We start from the raw sequence: 22,268 nt of genomic DNA on the forward strand, positions 1-22,268 counted from the left end.
TAAGCGAGCTTTTTAGTCAGAAGCCGTCATTTTCAGATTCATGCTGAGGTACGACTTTTTTTACGCTGGACATCAAGTCTTGAGGCAGGTTCTCTAATGAAATACATGTAGCACTCAGCATTTTTGCCGTCCTTTTCGCTTGTTTTGGATAGCTTTCTTTTTATGTGTTTTCTTTTTTCTTTAGAGGGGTCATGGGACACGCCTATTCCTCAGTAGGAAGGATCTGCAAGTTTTTAAGAGATTGGAAGATTTCTTTTTTCTCATTTCTCTCTCAGGACGGTTTTCAGATTTATATTTCTTCTCATTTGATCTGAGGGAGGTGTGCCCAAATTCATAGCTTTCTGCATTTCAGGCACATCGCACCTTAGACTGTATGCACCAAAATTGGTATGCACTCGATGTATTCTTTTTGTCTATTCTATGAACTACCCTTTATGCTTTCTGGTACTCTAAAACGTAGGATGATTGGTTCCCGTTTCTCAATCCAAATTTTTTCCTTCTCTTGAGGCTCTAAAGTTTTTTGCATTTTACTTCGAAAATTTGGAGCCTGGAAAGTTGGTTTGGGATATGCTGGTTTTTTTTTACTTAGCTTATTTTTTTTGCCTCGAAGATATTCGGGAAAACTTTTATTTTGCTCTCATTCTCTTTAAAATTGTTTTTGGCAGACCCTGTTTTGTAACACTATTTTCCATCTTTTTTTTCTCAATCTGCGTTACTTTTGAATGAATCTCAAAATAACTTTTGCTCGATTTTTTTTAATTTTCGTTTTGCACTTTCTAGGCAATTTTGCATTACCAAATTCAACCACTTTGATTTGTTATCAAAATTTGATGTTTTGGCATCTATACCAGGACACGTCCCAAAAACAATCGGCTCCACCAACAATCAATCTAATTATCTATATTATCCTAAAATCGTGAAAAACGACCTCTCCACAAGTTCAATTAAATCCTTTCTCTTATTTTCCGTTACAATTTTGATTGAAGAGGGGCATGCGCCTAATGGAAGCAAGTTTTGGATACAAGAAATTGAAAATAAAACTTCATTTTTTCAAAATAATGGACCGGGACTTAATCTTCACTGAAGACTTCAACATGCCGGAAATAAATATATGGAAAATCGATCCTTTCCGTGTGATCCAGCTTACCAAGTGGGTGCATCATATTTTATAACGTGCCCAATGGTTGAAGTAAATTGTTATGATTACTGTTCTGACAAATATTTTTCCTAATTGTTGTGATAAAATTCTGTTTTTTAAAATGTTAGTTCTTCAGATTGCATTTTGGCCATCAATTGGGCAGACCAATGACAAAAAAAACCATGAGACACCCATAATTGTTCAGCTTCACTCGGTTGTTTTTATTCTCCATATAAAACTTTCGAAATCCTTTATATTAATACATAGAGAAAAATTGCCAACTTTCATCATAATAATCATTTATTCTCTATATACTGCAATAATGATTCTTAGTTACTAGGTGAACGCTTAACCGAGCTTCGAGCCAAGGATATTTCCAGGATGCTCAGGGAGATTGATCTGAACATTGCGGACAAAATACCTAGACATTAGGAATTCGAAGGCGACGATACACTTATTCAGAGGTGCTCCACTGGCGGACCTAATCAGAGCCCTCCAACAAAATATATCGAAAAATTAAGCACAGAAGTTGTAAATGCTGGTTCTATTGATAACGCAATTTCGAATGACTTTTCGAATATTTGTGGAAACTGAATAAACAAAACCATGGACTAATTTCATCCTTATTTCTTCTTTGCCCCAAAAACTATCGGCTCCACAAATAAGTGTTTTACAAATAATCTAAATATTGATCTAAATTAAACAAAGAAAAAAATATCAATTAAGAACTAAACTGATAAAATTAAAAAATCTATCTTTTAGGACTTTATATTAGAGTGCTGCCAGTATATTGCTTCGAACAATAGCTTCTTTGTAACAATTTCTGTCATCCATTCATGAGGTGTTTCCCGAAAGCATATTGTGTAAAAGAGCATTTTTTGTAATTCAAAAGGAGGCAGTTTTTTACACTCCAATTGTGGAGGTTGTTTAGGTCAACTTGCAGCTTGTCTAGACTGTCATTTTTGGAACAATGGATTAGTTTTAAGTCATCTACATACAAGACTGCTAGAGACGAAAAGTATAAGTCCCAATAAAGAGCCTTGAGGAACACCGCAGGAGACCAGACGTTTCTCAGATTGGTAGCCGTCAAGATTTACGCTTAGTGTTCTGCCAGTCAAACAATCTTTAATAAGTAATAGGAGACTTCGTGGTATATTCATGCTTGCTAATTTCTTCGTCAAAACTGAATACCCATATTTGTCGAAGGCCTTTGAGAAATCAAACGGCAGTAGTAGTAAACAAAACTCTTCTGATGCACTATGATTTTCAAAGATATTAGACAGACTCATGATAAGCTGCAGGATTACAGAGCTCCGCGATAAAAAACGAAATTGACAGATGTAATGTTGTTCAACAAATATTCTGATAGAAACTTCAACACTAACTTCTCAAAAACTTTGGATATGATATTGAGCACTGTGACAAGTCCATATCTTTTTCATCACACTTTTGTTATCTTCTCGAAAAATTAGTGAGACTAAACCGTGCTTTCATGAACCGGGACCTTAATGTAACCTTCCAATATTGTTCAACAGACGTTTATTCTATTTGGAGACACTTTTTACAGTTTTTTTAAGCATAATTGGGGGATTGCTATCTGAGCGTCCACTTTTTATGACAACAGCATTTTGAGTTCTTTGGTGATTTCGTTCCCAGTAAAGTTTTTTTTGTCCATCAGCTTCGAGAAGATGTTGAATATCAATCTAACCACATCTTTCATCATTAGTCAATCATGAGAAATAGATTGTTGAATAATTCTGCTCTTTCTTTATTGTTTTGTGCAACAGAAATACAATCAAGACGTACTATTTTTCCTGGGAATTTTTCTCTTTAAAAATTTGTCAAATATTTGATTATTCTAGAGGTGTTTCTGCTTGAAATCAGTTCTTCGTATTCTTGTCGGTCTCTTTCTTTTCTAGTTCTTTTAGTTGGGTGACACGGTAAGGAGAGGAAATCAAGCAACGTTTCGATTTTTGCCTTAGTGTCCGCAATTTGTTCAATTTGTGCGATGTTTACGATTGTACCCATGGGGGTTCGAGTTCTTCTTGGCGTAGTTTTTTCTATCAGATGAAAGATCCATTCATATCACAAATATGTGTTTTTATCCATGTTGCTTTAACAGTAGTTGTCAAAAATTTTGTATTGAGCTCTTTTAGGAAACAAAGTCTCAGTTGCAATCACCATTGCATAATTCTTGTTTTTTTTTGAAATTTAAGAAAAAAAGTGTTATAAAATATATTTTGCATTCTTCTCTTCTTGTATCAGTTGCTTCAATTTGTACTGGAAAATGGTCTGAGGATTCTTCTAACTGGTCTTATCTATTGATTGAATTTATCAAAATTTCACCGTTGGTTAGGACTAAGTTTATACAGGATGACATGGTGGTATTAAAACTAATACATTAGTTGAAATTATTGTCGATAACTCTGTTCACAAAACAGTCTTCATAAGCGTCATTACATTGGTACATGTCCGAATCTATCCCGGCTAAGATAAAATCATCAGCATAGGGAGTTTTATGATTATCGCAAACTGACAGAATGCAAAAAGATAGCATCAATATTGTTTTGTTGAGATCTATACGGGCTTTCTATTGGTGGATTATAAAAATCAACTCTTACTTCTGGTTAAGTTTGGTTTAATGTAAAAACTAACATGGATTCATGAATTGCCTATGAAAGGTGGGAAACATCTAATTCAGTAAAACTAACGTTGTTTGATACTGCTATCAATTTTCCTCCGTGTTTAGACATTTCTTTCTTTGACTTTCTATCAGACCTAACTATATTTTATTGAGACAAGATGTCGCATGTAAATCATGTTTCGGTTAGTAGTAACATGTCAAATTAGTGTTTCAGGACAAAACCAACTATTTTAAGGCACATTTGTAGATAAAATAATATTCTAACATTTAGTTGGAGCAGCTTAAGCGAGCTTTTTAGTCAGAAGCCGTCATTTTCAGATTCACGCTGAGGTACGACTTTTTTTACTCTGGACATCAAGTTTTGAGGCAGGTTCTCTAATGAAATACATGTAGCACTCAGCATTTTTGCCGTCCTTTTCGCGTGTTTTGGATAGCTTTCTTTTTATGAGTTTTCTTTTTTTAGAGGGGTCATGGGACACGCCTATACCTCAGTAGGAAGGATCTGCAAGTTTTTAAGAGATTGGAAGATTTCTTTTTTCTCATTTCTCTCTCAGGACGGTTTTCAGAGGTATATTTCTTCATATCACAAATATGTGTTTTTATCCATGTTGCTTTAACAGTAGTGGTCAACAATTTTGTATTGAGCTCCTTTAGGAAACAAAGTCTCAGTTGCAATCACTATTGCATAATTCTTGTTTTTTTTTAAATTTAAGAAAAAAAGTGTTATAAAATATATTTTGCATTCTTCTCTTCTTGTATCAGTTGCTTCAATTTGTACTGGAAAATTGTCTGAGGATTCTTCTAACTGGTCTTATCTATTGATTGAATTTATCAAAATTTCACCGTTGGTTAGGACTAAGTTTATACAGGATGACATGGTGGTATTAAAACTAATACATTAGTTGAAATTATTGTCGATAACTCTGTTCACAAAACAGTCTTCATAAGCATCATTACATTGGTATATGTCCGAATCTATCCCGGCTAAGATAAAATCATCAGCATAAAGAGTTTTATGATTATCGCAAAGTGACAGAATGCGAAAAATAGCATCAATATTGTTTTGTTGAGATCTATACGGGCTTGGTTTTCTATTAGTGGATTATAAAAATCAACTCTAACTTCTGGTTAAGGTTGGTTTAATGTAAAAACTAACATGGATTCATGAATTGCCTATGAAAGGTGGGAAACATCTAATTCAGTAAAACTAAAGTTGTTTGATACTGCTATCAATTTTCCTCTGTGTTTAGACATTTCTGTCTTTGACTTTCTATCAGACCTAACTATATTTTATTGAGACAAGATGTCGCATGTAAATCATGTTTCGGTTAGTAGTAACATGTCTAATTAGTGTTTCAGGACAAAACCAACTAGTTTAAGGCACAATTGTAGATAAAATAATATTCTAACATTTAGTTGGAGCAGCTTAAGCGAGCTTTTTAGTCAGAAGCCGTCATTTTCAGATTCACGCTGAGGTACGACTTTTTTTACGCTGGATATCAAGTCTTGAGGCAGGTTCTCTAATGAAATACATGTATCACTCAGCATTTTTGCCGTCCTTTTCGCGTGTTTTGGATAGCTTTCTTTTTATGTGTTTTCTTTTTTTCTTTAGAGGGGTCATGGGACACGCCTATTCCTCAGTAAGAAGGATCTGCAAGTTTTTAAGAGATTGGAGGATTTCTTTTTTCTCATTTCTCTCTCAGGACGGTTTTCAGATTTATATTTCTTCTGATTTGATCTGAGGGAGGTTTGCCCAATTTCATAGCTTTCTGCATTTCAGGCACATCGCACCTTAGACTGTATGCACCAAAATTGGTATGCACTCGATGTATTCTTTTTTTCCATTCTATGAACTACCCTTTATGCTTTCTGGTACTCTAAAATGTAGGATGATTGGTTCCCGTTTCTCAATCCAAATTTTTTCCTTCTCTTGAGGCTCTAAAGTTTTTTGCATTTTACTCCGAAAATTTGGAGCCTGGAAAGTTGGTTTGGAATATGCTGGTTTTTCTTTTTTTTACTTAGCTTATCTTTTTTTGCCTCGAAGATATTCGGGAAAACTTTTATTTTGTTCTCATTCTCTTTAAAATTGTTTTTGGCAGACCCTGTTTTGTAACACTATTTTCCATCTTTTTTTTCTCAATTTGCGTTACTTTTGAATGAATCTCAAAATAACTTTTGCTCGATTCTTTTTAATTTCCGTTTTGCACTTTCTTGGCAATTTTGCATTTCCAAATTCAACCACTTTGATTTGTTAGCAAAATTTGAAATTTTGGCATCTATACCAGGACACGTCCCAAAAACAATCGGCTCCACCAACAATCAATCTAATTATCTATATTATCCTAAAATCGTGAAAAACAACCTCTCCACAAGTTCAATTGAATCTTTTCTCTTCTTTTCCGTTACAATTTTGATTGAAGAGGGGCATGCGCCTAATGGAAGCAAGTTTCGGATACAAGAAATTGAAAATAAAACTTCATTTTTTTCAAAATAATGGACCGAGATTTAATCTTCACTGAAGACTTCAACATGCCGGAAATAAATATATGGAAAATCGATCCTTTCCGTGTGATCCAGCTTACCAAGTGGGTGCATCATATTTTTGTAACGTGCCCAATGGTTGAAATAAATTGTTATGACTACTGTTCTGACAAATATTTTTCCTAATTGTTGTGATAAAATTCTGTTCTTTAAAATGTTAGTTCTTCAGATTTCATTTTGGCCATCAATTGGGCAGACCAATGACAAAGAAACCATGAGACACCCATAAGTGTTCAGCTTCACTCGCTTGTTTTTATTCTCCATATAAAACTTTCGAAATCCTTTATATTAATACATAGAGAAAAATTGCCAACTTTCATCATAATAATCATTTATTCTCTATATACTGCAATAATGTTTCTTAGTTACTAGGTGAACGCTTACCCGAGCTTCGAGCCAAGGATATTTCCAGGATGCTCAGGGAGATTGATCTAAACATTGCGGACAAAATACCTAGACATTAGGAATTCGAAGGCGACGATACACTTATTCAGAGGTGCTCCACTGGCGGACCTAATCAGAGCCCTCCAACAAAACATATCGAAAAATTAAGCACAGAAGTTGTAAATGCTGGTTCTATTGATAACGCAATTTCGAATGACTTTTCAAATAACTGGGGAAACTTAATAAACAAAACCATGGACTAATTTCATCCTTATTTCTTCTTTGTCCCAAAAACTATCGGCTCCACAAATAAGTGTTTTACAAATAATCTAATTATTGATCTAAATTAAACAGAGAAAAAATTATCAATTAAGAACTAAACTGATTAAAAAACGAAGTTCTTTGAATTTTGGTGATCACCTTCCGGGTTAAAAATCAAATAGATGTTTTTTTAATCAACAAAAAGTGCAGTCCAAATCATATATACATTTTATTTATATTTATAACACCAAAATTAATTCTTTCTTTATTCAAGAGTATTTCAAATTCACAGGTTTATTGATTTCCATTCATCTGAAGGATTTTAAACTTTCATTACTTACTGTTGTCATCCCTTATTTGTTGTGGTTGACGAAAAATTGAATTAGAATGTACCAGAATTATTTTTGAATTTCAGAAGTCAATTTATTGCATTTGATTTAATAATTAAATTTCAACACCAGCACCGGTACAAATTGCGCGTATTTAGTTGCTTTTTTTCCTTTTGGATGTAAATCACTTCTATTGTCACCGGTTTTTCAACAATGCGGCATGCAACTAGAGTCTCCAGTTCATTATTATGCGTTGTATCATAACCTTGAACGAGTTGTTGTTGAACAACGAGTTGTTGTCAGTCTGCTTGCAAAAAACTGATTGCTGTTTCCTCTGTATAGAACAAAAAACTTCGACTCACGAGCATTTTTGTTGAGACTTTTAAATGTTTTAAGATGTTGGTCTTTTTGCGGGTTGGGCTGTAATACTTTCTTGTTGATAATTTCATCCAACGTCTCATTAACAAAACTGGATGGTCACTCAGTCGGATACTGAATTTTGGTCCAGATCTCTTGATTTTTTTATGGGCTTCATCAAAGTCTTGCCAGTCACTGGTTGCATCGAAAATCATTTGTACAGTCCTTCCGCATCACTTTTTTCTTATGTTGTAACACTGCACAGCTACGGAAATTTAAGATTATGCCGGTATCAGTCGAGTTTTGATACCAATGACAGCTTGTTTTTCTATCACCGTTTGCGTGTATGTTTAGATCTAAGAACGGCGAAGGGTGTTTTCGCTACCGCTGTGTGGCTCAAGTGTGAACTGTGAGTTTTTTGTGAAGCGAATTTGCATACTCAAGGTAATCTAGAGGGTTCTCTTTGACAGTGTACACTATGTAACCGCAAACCTGCTGAAATTTTTCAATTTTTGAGTGTCATCTGTTGTACCATTTTCTTTACAATAGGAACAGATCGATACAATTTCCTGTACGTTCTTACACACCGTGTCAAAAATACCTTGGCATTTTGCATGAAACCAGTTTTTGCATGATTTGCATTCAACTCCACTCCCTGGGAAAGTACAGCGCCGATTACAATCAATGCGTTTTATCTCCTTTTCCGCAGTTGGTTTCTGCATGGATTTGTCAAAAAAAACTTATCAACAAAATTGTCAGAATAAACGACAGCGAAGCACCCATGGCTAAACCGTCCGATTGAGTGCACCATAATTTCATACACTGATAGTTATAATTCGTCACGGCTAGTCTCGAAATGCTCTTCACAGCTGTTCCTGAAATCTAAAACACCTCGTCACTGGAGTACAGTACCTTAGGCGCAATTTCAATTGCTTTCTCAACTGGTACAATTATGTACATGCTTTTAACTTCGAGAGATACTACTAGCTCATTTTTTTCCCAAGTTTGTGTCCTCTAAAGCGGCTCTTGCATCTTTGGAGTTAGTCTGAATGTTTGCACCTAGTAACCTCTTGTTGCGGCTGCTCAAGAATCTCAGCGGAACCGATATATCACAGCCTGGTTCTCGAGTTTTATGCCGGCCTGGTTCTTCACTGGGTTCGATTGACTAACGATCTCGCAGAAATAATTAGTCGCTCGGACGTATTAAAGGACTGTAACTTTAATTTTTTTGATTGAAGTTAAGAAAATCCTTAGTGATAATCTATATTCAATCTCGTGCTGAAGTTTGTAAGGCTTCAGCCAGTAGCTAGTATTGTTGCAAACTTCTCGTTAAGTAAGCTCAACTAACTTAGAACTCGCAAGATCTTAAGATCTAGCAAAACTTAGCAAAAAGACTAAAGTTGTTAAAGAATCAAATTTTAGTCTATCTGAGAGCCAACTGCTCTTGGTAACAGTTTCTAATGGTTCTAAAAACAATACGGTTTCACCAATCAAACAATTGGGTTAAAGTAAATAATCAAATATTTATCAATTATAACATCATTGCTATTTGTCTCTGATTGGTTAATCAAGAAAATGATTTAGGTCATTGTTTACATAATAAATGTCAAATTACTGCAATATTTGCTTTTGTTGACATAAGCACGGATGGTTATTACGTGGCTCTAAAGGCCTCGAATGTACGGTATTTCACATTTAATGGTCATCTAAAGTATCATAAATAAACAACTTAAGAAATTTACCAATACATAAAAAAATATCAAAAAATGCCAATTTTGCACCATTTAAGTTCTAATAGCCACACTTGTGGGTCTGATGCAATAACGTTTGTTGGTTCCATGAGTAGCTTAGAGGTAACCCTGACCGTCTGCCATAACCTCGGGTTGCTCGGGTTTTGCCTTCCTAAAATCGGAGGGGGTGGACAAATTTTCGGTCCCAACTTGTAAAATTTTTTCATTTTTGACCATTTTTGAGTTTTGACAAATTCTAAGTTTCTTCAGTTTCAAAGGTTATTTCTTGCTCTCTGATGGCTTTTGTAGCTGGTCTGAAGTGGCGCCAACATCGCCGGCCCTGTTTTCGATCTCGGAAACACCATCGTAGAATACTGGCGCTAACTTCACGACTGGCCGGTTTAGCTCTCCATGTGCCATTTTGACTCTCTCTGATCTCACAACTCCGTCGTTGCCAGTGAAGATCTCAATGATTCGTCCCAGTTTGTTTTCACAGCGTTTCACAGAGTCATCCACTAGCCACACTAACTCGCCTTCTTTCAGGTTTCGCACATGTTCTTTTGACCACTTCGATCTCTGGTTCCATTGCTGAAGATATTCACGAGTCCATCTTGTCCAGATCATGTCGGCATATGCTTGAGCCGTTTTGAATGATTTTCTCAGGTCATGGTAGCGTTCACTGGATGGCATGAATGGTGCACTCGCGTTCTCTCGTCCTAGCAAAAAATGATTAGGTGTGAGTGCTGTCAAATCTTCAGGGTCGTCACTTACTGCTGTCAGTGGTCTTGCGTTGAGAGTCTGCTCTACAAGACACATTGTTGTACTGAGTACCTCGCCGGTGAAGCTTCTGTTGTCCAAGATTGCAATCATGACCTTCTTGCAACTTTGAACCAGTCTTTCCCAGATTCCACCAAAGTGAGGAGCTCCGGGAGGGTTGAATTTCCAAGCAATCTTTTTCTGTGCTAAGTAACTCTCAATCTTAGCTTTGTCCCACTCGTTCATGAATGCTTTCAGCTCATTGGCTGCTCCAACAAAGTTTGTTCCGTTGTCACTAATGATGGTATTTGGGTAGCCACGTCTTGCAATGAATCTTGTCACTGCAGCTAGACATGACTCGGTGTCCAATGACTAAGCAACTTCAATGTGTACTGCTCTCGTTGTCAGGCAAGTGAAGAGGCAGCACCATCTCTTCAAGGTACGTCGTAGGAACTTGATTTCGAAGGGTCCGAAGTAGTCGACTCCGGTATGAGTGAATGGAAACACATGCTCATCAAGTCGTTCTCGGGGTAGATCTGCCATCGGTGAATGAATTGGGTTGGCGTTCCTGTGTCTGCATCTGATGCATCTCGACTTGATTTTCCTTAATGCATTTCTCAGCCCGATGATCCAGTATTCTTGTTGGAGCATGTTTCTCACATATTCTGTGCCCTCATGTAGGTTGTCTTGATGTGCTTTCTCCAACAGAAGTTGTACAACTGGATGTTTTGCTGTTAACAATATTGGATGTTTTGCACTGTAGTCAAGGTTTGATTGCTTCAGTCGTCTTTTCACTCTAATTGTTCCATCTTCCTCTATGAAGGGTGACAATTTGGCAATGTTTAAATTTTTGGAGATTTCTTTGCTGTTTTCTATAGACTTCGAAACATTCGGGAAGCTTTCGTTTTGAACAAATCGAAACAGTATTTGCTCTGCTTGATGAATTTCGTCTGCTTTGAGGGGACCCTTCTGCTCTGTCTTGAACCTCCTGCAGTAGGCAATGAAGGTTCTAATTCGGTTGAAGGAACTGTATCGTCTCCAGTCAAATAGTTGTTCTAGTTTTGTATCTGTTGCTACAGTACTCATAACCTGCTCAGGCTCGAGTTCATTCACTTGGCACCACAGCTTTGGCCACTTTTTTTCGTCTGCCTGGAGCCATGCCGGCCCGTTTAGCCATACGGACTCCTTGAGGCCTTCGATAGACATTCCTCTGGTTCCGATGTCGGCAGGGTTTTCTACACCTTTGACGTGTCTCCATTGATCCATCGATGAGTTTTCCAATATTTCCGCTGCTCTGTTCGCAACGAATACTTGTTGTTTCTTGTGCGCTGCCTGTAGCCACTGTAGCACTTTTGATGAGTCGGTCCAATGATAGATTTTGTCAATTTTGACATCATGTTCATTGAGTATCTGCTTTCTGAGACGAACTCCATAGACTGCGGCTTGAAGTTCTAATTTCGGTACCGTCATATGTCTGATGGGTGCCACACAACATTTCCCTATTACATATGTCAGTTTTAGCGTTGCTTCATCTTGCAGATATGCCACAATGCACATTGCTTCCTCTGATGCATCTGTAAAGATGTGTAGTCTCAAGTTTGTGCATCCGTTTTCAAAATAAAGTCGATTTATTGACATTGTCCTTATTTCTCTCAACTCAGAGCACCAATCACTGAACAGTTTTGAGTGTTCTTCTGACAATTTTTTGTCCCATGCTTGTCCGATTGCTGCCCAAATGCCTTTGAGTAGGAACCGCATTCGTATGGTGAAGGGTGAACATATTCCAAGTGGGTCGAACACTGCTGAGACAAAGGATAGGACAATTCTCTGAGATAATTTTGCTGGAACTTCTTGCTCAGTTCCCCGACAGACTATGAGACTGTCTCTGTCCACATTCCAGTTTAGTCCTAGGATTGAAGATGATTGTGGTTCTGCTTCGAAAGTTTTCACAACTTTCGTTGACCTGTCTGTCTCTGGAATGTGTGACTTGACTTCTTCGTCACTTGTTATCCATTTCGTCAACTTGAATCCACCTTTGATGAGGATGTCTCTGACTTTCTGATAAATTTTAATCGCTTCTTGAGGTGTTCTGACTGACTTGAGGAAGTCGTCCTTGTAGAAGTTTCGCTGAACCACTTTGACAGGATTTTCGTCGTTGACTGCATTATCTTTCGCCACTTGGTGCAAGGCGTAATTTGCACAAGTCGGCGAGCTTTTTTGCCCCAAAAACGTGTCGTGTGTACTCGTAGGCTTCTATTCTCCGCTCTGGATCTTCTCGCCAGAGAAATCGTAAGCACCTTTGGGACAGCTACTTGAAGAAACATTGCTTCTATATCGGCTGATAAGGCTATTTGATGTTCTCGGAATCGAAATATGATTCCGATCAAACTCTGCAGCAGGTCTGGCCCAGGTAGAAGTTTGTCGTTTAGGGCTACACCTTGATACTTTGCTGCTGCGTTACACACTCTTCTGACTTTTTCGGGTTTGTGCGGATTTATGACGGGATGATGTGGTAAATACCATTGCAGTTTGTCTTTGGTTTCATTCAGTTCAGCTTGATCTACTTTCCGAACGTATCCAGCGTTGACATCTGTGTCGATGGTTTCTTGCTAGCGCTTTTTTAGCGTTTCGTCTTTCTGCAGGCGTCGTTTTAAGGACTTGAGTTGCCCCATTGCAGAGTAGAAGTTGTTGGGTAACTTCACTTCGTCCTCTCGCCACAGAAGTCCAACTACGTATCTTTCACCGTTGAATCGGGATGTTTGTTCCAACGTCTTGATTGCTCAATGTTCTTCCTTTGAATGTCCGGTGACATCGCAGTTTGAAGCGTAGGACTCGATATCCCACCACTTACTCAACTGGTTTGCGTCTTCTGCAATTTGTCTTCTGCAATTGATGTTGCTATGGTCGCAAGAGTTGCTGCTTGCTTCGCTGGTAGGGGTCCACTTAAAGCCCAACCAATCTTTGATTTCACTGCCCATGGTGCAGCTTTGTCTTCTGACTTCTTGAATTCAAAAGGGTGATGAATGTCGTAGCAATCTTGTCCAAGAATCACTTGAACATCGTTTAGATTGTAGCTCTGATCTGGCAAGTTCCTCAGATGTGGGTAACGGTCTTTCAATTCTTGCAACTCCACAATTTAGTCACCCAATTTCAGTTTATCGTGTACGTAGAACTGCACTGTTGTCAATGGTCGAGACTTCTCATGCGCTGAAACAGCTATCGGCACAATTTCAGTCTTTACATCCTGTGATCCATGGATCCCTGCTACTGATAGAGATGCTTTTCGGACTTGGAGTTGGAGTTTTGACACCACTGATTTGTCCACAAATGAGATTGAGGATCCTGAATCACACTTCACTAGTACATTTAGGCTTAAGTCTCTGTTTCTCAGCTTGATTCGTACCACAGGGAGTCCTCCTTGGGTGATGTTAGTTGCTACTGCCGTTGTAGCATCTAAGACATTCTTTGTAGTTTCCTTCTTCGGTAGTTCGCTGTGCAGAAGCCTGTTGTGCCGCCTTCCACAGCTGGGTACGCTGCAGGTCCTGCTTCTGCAGTCCTTCGACATGTGACCTGGTTTCAAACAATTGAAACACAGTCTGAAATTCTGGACATGCTCTCGTCGTTCATTTACTTTCAGTGATTTAAACTTTTCACACGTCCAAATTGGATGTTTTCCGTCTTTGAAGGGACATTCAAAATTCTTGGGTTTGCTTGACTCTTCAGCGTTTGATGCAAAGGTACTCGTCTTCGGTTTATCACGGCTTTGAAATTTGTTTCTGTCAAACGACGAGTTTGTCTGTGCTAACAAGTTCTCATGAATTGCAGCTTTGGAGGCAAGCCACTCCTTGAAAATATTCAGGTTACTTCTCAGTAGTCGACGATCTTGCATGTATTGCAACCACTGTTCTCTCAGTTGCGGAGAAAGTTTTCTCGTTGTTGAACTTAGCCCTGTTTCTGCTTCTAGGTCTGATGTGTATCCAAGTTGAGTCAAAGTGTTTACCACATTTGTAACCACATTTGCGAATTTGACGATGCTCGTAGAATCGTCATGCCGAACTGGAGAATGAGTATGTATTTTCTTGAATTGGGCGTTGACTATGAAATCTGATCTGCCATACTTCTCACAGAGTATATCCCAAGCATGATAGTATGATTGTGAGCTGAATCCCATTCCCGATATTGCTGCTTTCGCTTGACCCGTGAGACTGGTTTTCAGATATTGCATCTTTTCTGTATCGCTGATTGGCTTTTGATGGACAACAACATCAAAAAGACCTGACCACTCTGGCCACTCCAGTGGGTCTCCTGAAAACTCAGTCAGTTTTAGTTTTGGCAAGCCACTGGCAACACTGCTTGGTACTGGTTGGTAAATGACTTGGGGAGTGGTGTGATTCATTTTGCTCCTGTTTCTGCTCTCAGCAGACCTGTTTCGAGAGTTGTTAATGGGACTCTGACTCCTGTTTCTGTCTTGAACTGCTGACGTTCCCTGCTGCTGAAACGTCGTCCTTGTCAACGGCGGTGCTGGTGGTTCCGTTACTCTAATTGGTTTACGGATTTCTGGTTTCTTGAGAATGCTCGGTTCTGTCAGTTCCGTTGAGAAAAGTCCTTCACCCGGTTGGAACAGTGGGGTAGTTTTCGGGTAGGTGCTGAAACGTTTTTCAACTCTGTCCTGTGCGACATTCTTTGGAGGGTCGATAACAACATTTGAAAAAAGTGGCCGTTGAGGGACAGACTGTTGAGCCCCTGATTCTACCTGCCCGGCTGTACTTTCGTGATTTCGTTTTGATCCAACACTTTCTATCTCATCTGCCACTGATCCAGATGCTCTTGAGCTTCCTTTGGTCAGCTCAATTTTCATACGTCTTTCTTCTTCTTCTTCCTCTGCTTTCTTTCTTTCATTTTCAAGTGCTCGCTCATGCTGTCGAAGACGCAGTTCATCTTCTTGTAGTTGCATCTTTAGATTTAACTCTTGTTCTTGTTGTTGTTGTTGTAACTCTTGTTCTCGTTGTTGTTGTTGCTGTTGTAAACGTAACTCTTCATGCTGGCGACGAAGTTCTATTTCTTCACGCTCCTGCTCTAACTCCAACTGACGCTCTCTCAGTCGTTGCTCTGTTTCATTCTTTGCTTTTAGGTTTTCGAGCTTTATTTCTTCAATCTGTCGCCTTCTCGATGATCGCGAGTTGGCGATTCTGGGTTGTTTTCTGCTTCCGTGTGTAGCAGAATGCTTGTAAGAGACCTCGTTGTTCTCTTCAGCGTTTTCTATTGCTCCATTACCTGCATCAATTACAGTTTCGTCGTTTGGGTCTTTGTCACCAGCCGATGTAGTTGACACTAACGATGTTTGGTTTCCACAATCCTTGCTGAGCCTGTACTGTTTGATCAGATCTTGGTAGTGACTCCTAGCATTACTGAAATTCGTGAACCCATGGTGACAAGCTTCTGTCTTCGCTATTCGAAGAGCTTCTGCACAAATTTCATCTAGCTTTTCTGATAACCGTTCCGCCTGATCACACAGTATCTGTTTTTCGGATTCGCTTAAATTTTCTGCTTTCAATTTCTCTTCGAGTTCTAACAATTCGTTCGCGATTGGAACATAATCTCCCAATAATTTGTACTCTCTCAGTGTATCTTTCCGGTAGTCGACGACTATTGCGTGACAATCTTCAATGCCTCGGAGATCTGGTACTTTGTCAAATACCCATCGCAAGACCTTCCTCTTTTCTTCTAACATACGCTTGGTGGCATTGTCAAAGCTTTCATAATACTTTGGTTTTAATAGTAACCTCTGCTGTTGGCGGTTGTCTTCCAAGTTGTCGTATGTCTCGAAGAAACATCGATAAGCACCTTCGGCCGTCATTGTTTTGTTTTGTGTCAGGAAGCCTTCTAGCTCGTTGAGGTATCTGGAGAAGGACTTGAGTAGATCAACTTGCTCTTTCTCTAAAGTCTTGAGTTGACCACTCGCCTTCTAATCAGCTGTCTTCCAGTGTCTGTTGGGACTTTTGCTGGCCATCGTTGCTGGTTGTGTTTTGGTCCACCAGGTTGAATCGAAGATTCGTTGTTGTTTGTGTTACTGCTGTTGTTGTCCGGGTCGGCGGACCAAATGTTGCGGCTGCTCAAGAATCTCAGCGGAACCGATATATCACAGCCTCGAGTTTTACGCCGGCCTGGTTCTTCACTGGGTTCGATTGACTAACGATCTCGCAGAAATATTTAGTCGCTCGGACGTATTAAAGGACTGTAACTTTAATTTTGTTGATTGAAGTTAAGAAAATCCTTAGTGATAATCTATATTCAATCTCGTGCTGAAGTTTGTAAGGCTTCAGCCAGTAGCTAGTATTGTTGCAAACTTCTCGTTAAGTAAGCTCAACTAACTTAGAACTCGCAAGATCTTAAGATCTAGCAAAACTTAGCAAAAAGACTAAAGTTGTTAAAGAATCAAATTTTAGTCTATCTGAGAGCCAACTGCTCTTGGTAACAGTTTCTAATGGTTCTAAATACAATACGATTTCACTAATCAAACAATTGGGTTAAACTAAATAATCAAATATTTATCAATTATCACATCATTGCTACTTGTCTCTGATTGGTTAATCAAGAAAATGATTTAGGTCATTGTTTACATAGTAAATGTCAAATTACTGCAATATTTACTTTTGTTGACATAAGCACGGATGGTTATTACGTGGCTCTAAATGCCTCGAATGTACGGTATTTTACATTTAATGGTCATCTAAAGTATCATAAAAAACAACTTAAGAAATTTACCAATAAATAACAAAATATCAAAAAATGCCAATTTTGCACCATTTAAGTGCTAATAGCCACACTTGTGGGTCTGATTCAATAACGTTTGTTGGGTCCATGAGTAGCTTAGAGGTAACCCTAACCGTCTGCCATAACCTCGGGTTGCTCGGGTTTTGCCTTCCCAAAATCGGAGGGGGTGGACAAATTTTCGGTCCCAACTTGTAAAATTTATTCATTTTTGACCATTTTTGAGTTTTGACAAATTCTAAGTTTTTTCAGTTTCAAAGGTTATTTCTTGCTGTCTGATGGCTTTTGTAGCTGATCTGAAGTGGCGCCAACACCTCTGGAAAAAAAGAGTCCAAAACTTATCGATGTTCTCGTAACTGTCACCAGATAATGACAGAGTAGGCCGCAGCGGCAAAGACATGATCTAAAGTATGCTCTCTCTGAAATAATTATTAGTTTAATTCAAACAACCATTTGTTTCCCCAAATTTCTATCTTTTATGTAATCACTTCTAGAGAGATGGTATTCAGTTTTTTTAAGGTAAACATGTGTTATTTTGAACCCATGTTTGAATTATTCACTCAATATGTAAACATAAATTTTCAGACTACTAACAGTAATGATATGTCAATTACAAGTAACTTAAGAAAAACGCACTCACCACTAGGCAATAACGTCAAGAGAACGTTTACTGCGTAAACTCTAAAACGGAACCAACCGTTTTAGAGTTTACGCAGTAAACGTCTAACCATTCAATGTGTGTCCCCATATTTTAACCGCTTATGCAAACACTTCTGCAGAAATGTTTTACAGTTCTGCTTAATTGATAAACCTATCTTATTTTACACCCATGATTGAATTGTTCACTCAAAAAATACACATATTGTTTCGAAAGTATTTGAAAATTTCGTCCTTCAGGAACTGGTAAAAGTTTCTGGCCCTGCGAAAAATTCTGCGGAAAAGATTTCTATTTTGCAGAAAATGATCTACAGGCTAACATCTCTGTGAAAGACGTTGGCTTGGTAATAAACGTAAAACTTGGATAAGTAGACCACGTGAAACACAAAGTTGCAACATTGATGAAATGTTTGTTCTGTTAAAAAAGAATACCTCCCAAGTTTTTTTTCTTAGACAAATTTATCTTTAGTAATCTCTCCACTACTATTCTGTGCAGCGGAGTGCGGTTTGTTGAAAAAGTCAGAGATTAAAACCATCAAATATTTGAACAAGAGAGTAATGAAAGTGTTGTGTTGTGACTGTGCAAATGAGTTGGCTCTGAGGAGTTCTTTTAAAAAACACAAAATGAACAAAGGAAAATTTGTATACTGATGTTGAGAAAGCCATGTTTTTGTCCATTTCTCTTCCCATGCACTGCTTGTTCTGGCTCATCAGCTTCAAAAGCGCTGAAGCTACTGGCATCAAAGCTATCTGCCCAAAGAGAAGACAGCCATGGTGGCTTTAAATTATATCTAACGACAACCAGCTTGGCCCTCCTAAGGCGTTCCATCCTCATTTTACATTTAATGGTCATCTAAAGTATCATAAAAAAAACAACTTAAGAAATTTACCAATAAATAACAAAATATCAAAAAATGCCAATTTTGCACCATTTAAGTGCTAATAGCCACACTTGTGGGTCTGATGCAATAACGTTTGTTGGGTCCATGAGTAGCTTAGAGGTAACCCTAACCGTCTGCCATAACCTCGGGTTGCTCGGGTTTTGCCTTCCCAAAATCGGAGGGGGTGGACAAATTTTCGGTCCCAACTTGTAAAATTTTTTCATTTTTGACCATTTTTGAGTTTTGACAAATTCTAAGTTTTTTCAGTTTCAAAGGTTATTTCTTGCTGTCTGATGGCTTTTGTAGCTGATCTGAAGTGGCGCCAACACCTCTGGAAAAAAAGAGTCCAAAACTTATCGATGTTCTTGTAACTGTCACCAGATAATGACAGAGTAGGCCGCAGCGGCAAAGACATGATCTAAAGTATGCTCTCTCTGAAATAATTATTAGTTTAATTCAAACAACCATTTGTTTCCCCAAATTTCTATCTTTTATGTAATCACTTCTAGAGAGATGGTATTCAATTTTTTTAAGGTAAACATATGTTATTTTAAACCCATGTTTGAATTATTCACTCAATATGTAAACATAAACTTTCAGACTACTAACAGTAATGATATGTCAATTACAAGTAACTTAAGAAAAACGCACTCTCCACTAGGCAAGAACGTCAAGAGAACGTTTACTGCGTAAACTCTAAAACGGAACCAACCCTAAAACACTCAAAGGCAACAACACTAAGCAATGCCGCTGCTTAGAGCTACACATCACAAGCGTTCAGCAAAACAGTTTCTGAAACCCGGCAACTACATTGAATAAAATCCTTTCTAATCAAAAAACAATTTCTGATGAGGAAACGGCAATGTTCTTCGCAATGGTGACGCCTCATCTCGTTCTTGAAGGAACAAGAACAGAAAATGAAACCTCAAACAACAAAGTAATTACCAGACGGTTAGATCAAAGGATAATTTAGGAAACCAACTTCCTGCCAGAATTTTCAACATGAAAAGTTTTGCTGTGTAAGCAGAAAAAGAAAATAAAAAACCTAAAACCCTAAGAGGCAACAACTCTAAGACATAATGCCGATGAGAACTACACATCACAAGCGTTCAGGGAAACTTTTTTACAACCAACATCTACGTTGAACGACTTCCTGTCTGGCAATTGAACGATTCTAACGGGGAAACAACAATGTACTGCAAGATGCTGACGCCTCATCTTGTTCTTGCAAGAACAAGAAAAAAGATGTCGCCTCAAAAACAAAACCATAGTTAGACAGTTACATCAAAGGATGAATTGGGACGTCGACTCCCTGTTTTTCGAAGGAGAAACTATCTTGGAATGCATGAGTAGAACTGAAGCAAAACACTTTGTGTATGAATGAATACAAGTGATTTGACAAGTAAACGTAAACAGAAACAAAATCCAATTTTACTCAAAGTATTACCAATGAAGCAAAAGAAGGAGCTGCAACATCACAAGTTTCTGTATGATTATGTTCTGAAAACCAACTGCTACTGGTCTAACCCCTGATGTAAACTTCTGCTTTTTAGAAAGTAGCTTCCTCAGATCTTGCTTCGGCTAATCAGTATGCGGACCCCTGACAGAACAAACCATGAGACATCCATAAGTCTTCAGCTTCAACTGGTTATTTTTTCCCGATATCAAATTTTTGATATGTTTCATATTTCACAAAGAAAAGAGATGTTAATTTTTATCAAATTAGTCATTTGTTTTCTTTGTATTGCCATAATGATTCTTAGTTGAATATTGACCCCGCGCATCGAGCCGAAGAGAATTCAAAGTTTCTCAAGGAGATTGATTTGATCATCGTAGACAATTCAAAAGCGACAATACACGGCCTCGGAAGTCAAAAGCGGCAATAAATTATTCGGAACCGACCTGATCAGAACCCTCCAACACAATAGATAAAAAAACGCTCAAACTGAAAATGTTGATTTTTTGGTCGCGCAAATGCAAATAACTTTTCAAACAACTGTGGGAACTTCATAACCCCAAACATTGACTAATTTGGTCATTGTTTCATCTTCATTCAAGAAATATCGGAGCCACAAATAATCCTTTTATTAGTATTCAAATTAATTATTTAAAGTATGCTGTTTCTCAAAAAAAATACTAGTTTTTTTCATCTAACCATTCAATGTGTGTCCCCATATTTTAACCGTTTATGCAAACACTTCTGCAGAAATGTTTTACAGTTCTGCTTAATTGATAAACCTATCTTATTTTACACCCATGATTGAATTGTTCACCCAAAAAATACACATATTGTTTCGAAAGTATTTGAAAATTTCGTCCATCAGGAACTGGTAAAAGTTTCTGGCCCTGCGAAAAATTCTGCGGAAAAGATTTCTATTTTGCAGAAAATGATCTACAGGCTAACATCTCTGTGAAAGACGTTGGCTTGGTAATAAACGTAAAACTTGGATAAGTAGACCACGTGAAACACAAAGTTGCAACATTGATGAAATGTTTGTTCTGTTAAAAAAGAATACCTCCCAAGTTTTTTTTCTTAGACAAATTTATCTTTAGTAATCTCTCCATTACTATTCTGTGCAGCGGAGTGCGGGTTGTTGAAAAAGTCAGAGATTAAAACCATCAAATATTTGAACAAGAGAGTAATGAAAGTGTTGTGTTGTGACTGTGCAAATGAGTTGGCTCTGAGGAGTTCTTTTAAAAAACACAAAATGAACAAAGGAAAATTTGTATACTGATGTTGAGAAAGCCATGTTTTTGTCCATTTCTCTTTCCCATGCACTGCTTGTTCTGGCTCATCAGCTTCAAAAGCGCTGAAGCTACTGGCATCAAAGCTATCTGCCCAAAGAGAAGACAGCCATGGTGGCTTTAAATTATATCTAACGACAACCAGCTTGGCCCTCCTAAGGCGTTCCATCCTCTGCATTCGAGATTTCGGGACGTTTACGCGATGTGCAATTGTTGCTGCTTCAATAGGAAGTATTGAAGTATTGAAGAAAGGAGGATGCTGGTTGCATTCATCTCATTTTTGCATGATTTGTTCGTTTTCAGGACTGGTCTGTCCTTTTTTACATATTTCTCAGCTGATTTTTTTGTGTGTTATTGTCATTTTATTGATAGTTGGGAAACAAACTAATTGATTATTGAAGGCGTAGTGGTAGTAGGTCTCCGGACACGCCAATTTTTGCCTTAATGGTGATTTGTAACTCTTAATTTTATTTTTTTTACTAGGTACATAAATGTGCTACTTGGGGTTGCAAAAGATGCGGGATGATTAACAATCAAATGTTGACTATCACAATAAATCTCTAATACTCCAGTTGAAAGAAAAATCTGACGCGATAGGTTAAATTGAAATTTTTAAATACTTGAAGAGCCTCGAGGAAAGACATTTTACATCCCTCGACGAAGAACAAAGCTGCTTTAATAGGTAATGAAGCGTGCTCTGTCTTTGTGGTTGTTACAGATTTGGGACAATTATCAATCAAATGTTGAGTTTTAAAATAAATATTTAAAACTCCTGTTGGAAAAAATTTGACGCGATAGACTTAATTGAAACTTTTAAATACTTGAAGAGACTTGATGAAATACGCTTTACATCTCTCAATAGAAAACAAAGCTGCAAACAAGCAAGCCACAGCTGAGAGAGTGAGAAAGTAGTTAAGAGAGAAAGTTATGAGAGAAAGTAGTTAGTTAAAAGTAGTAGAGAGAGTGATGAATGTTTTCTCTCAGTTGTGACGGACTACAATATTTGACATTTTCAACCAAACGAGAAACAATTTTTTGATAAAGTGTTAACTTCAATCAAAAATTAGACAAATA

The 22,268-nt window shown here is 37.8% G+C and overlaps 1 protein-coding gene across 1 annotated transcript in view; it reads right to left on the reverse strand.

Moving 5' to 3' along the window:
* The window catches only part of LOC142336643 (uncharacterized), a 46,305-nt gene that overhangs the window by 10,387 nt on the left and 13,650 nt on the right, over positions 1-22,268 (reverse strand). The gene's annotated exons all lie outside the window — the stretch shown is intronic.

This window comes from Convolutriloba macropyga, chromosome 3 (assembly GCF_964194025.1).
Source record: "Convolutriloba macropyga chromosome 3, txConMacr16.3, whole genome shotgun sequence".
In the NCBI taxonomy this organism is placed as follows: Eukaryota; Metazoa; Xenacoelomorpha; order Acoela; family Convolutidae; genus Convolutriloba; species Convolutriloba macropyga.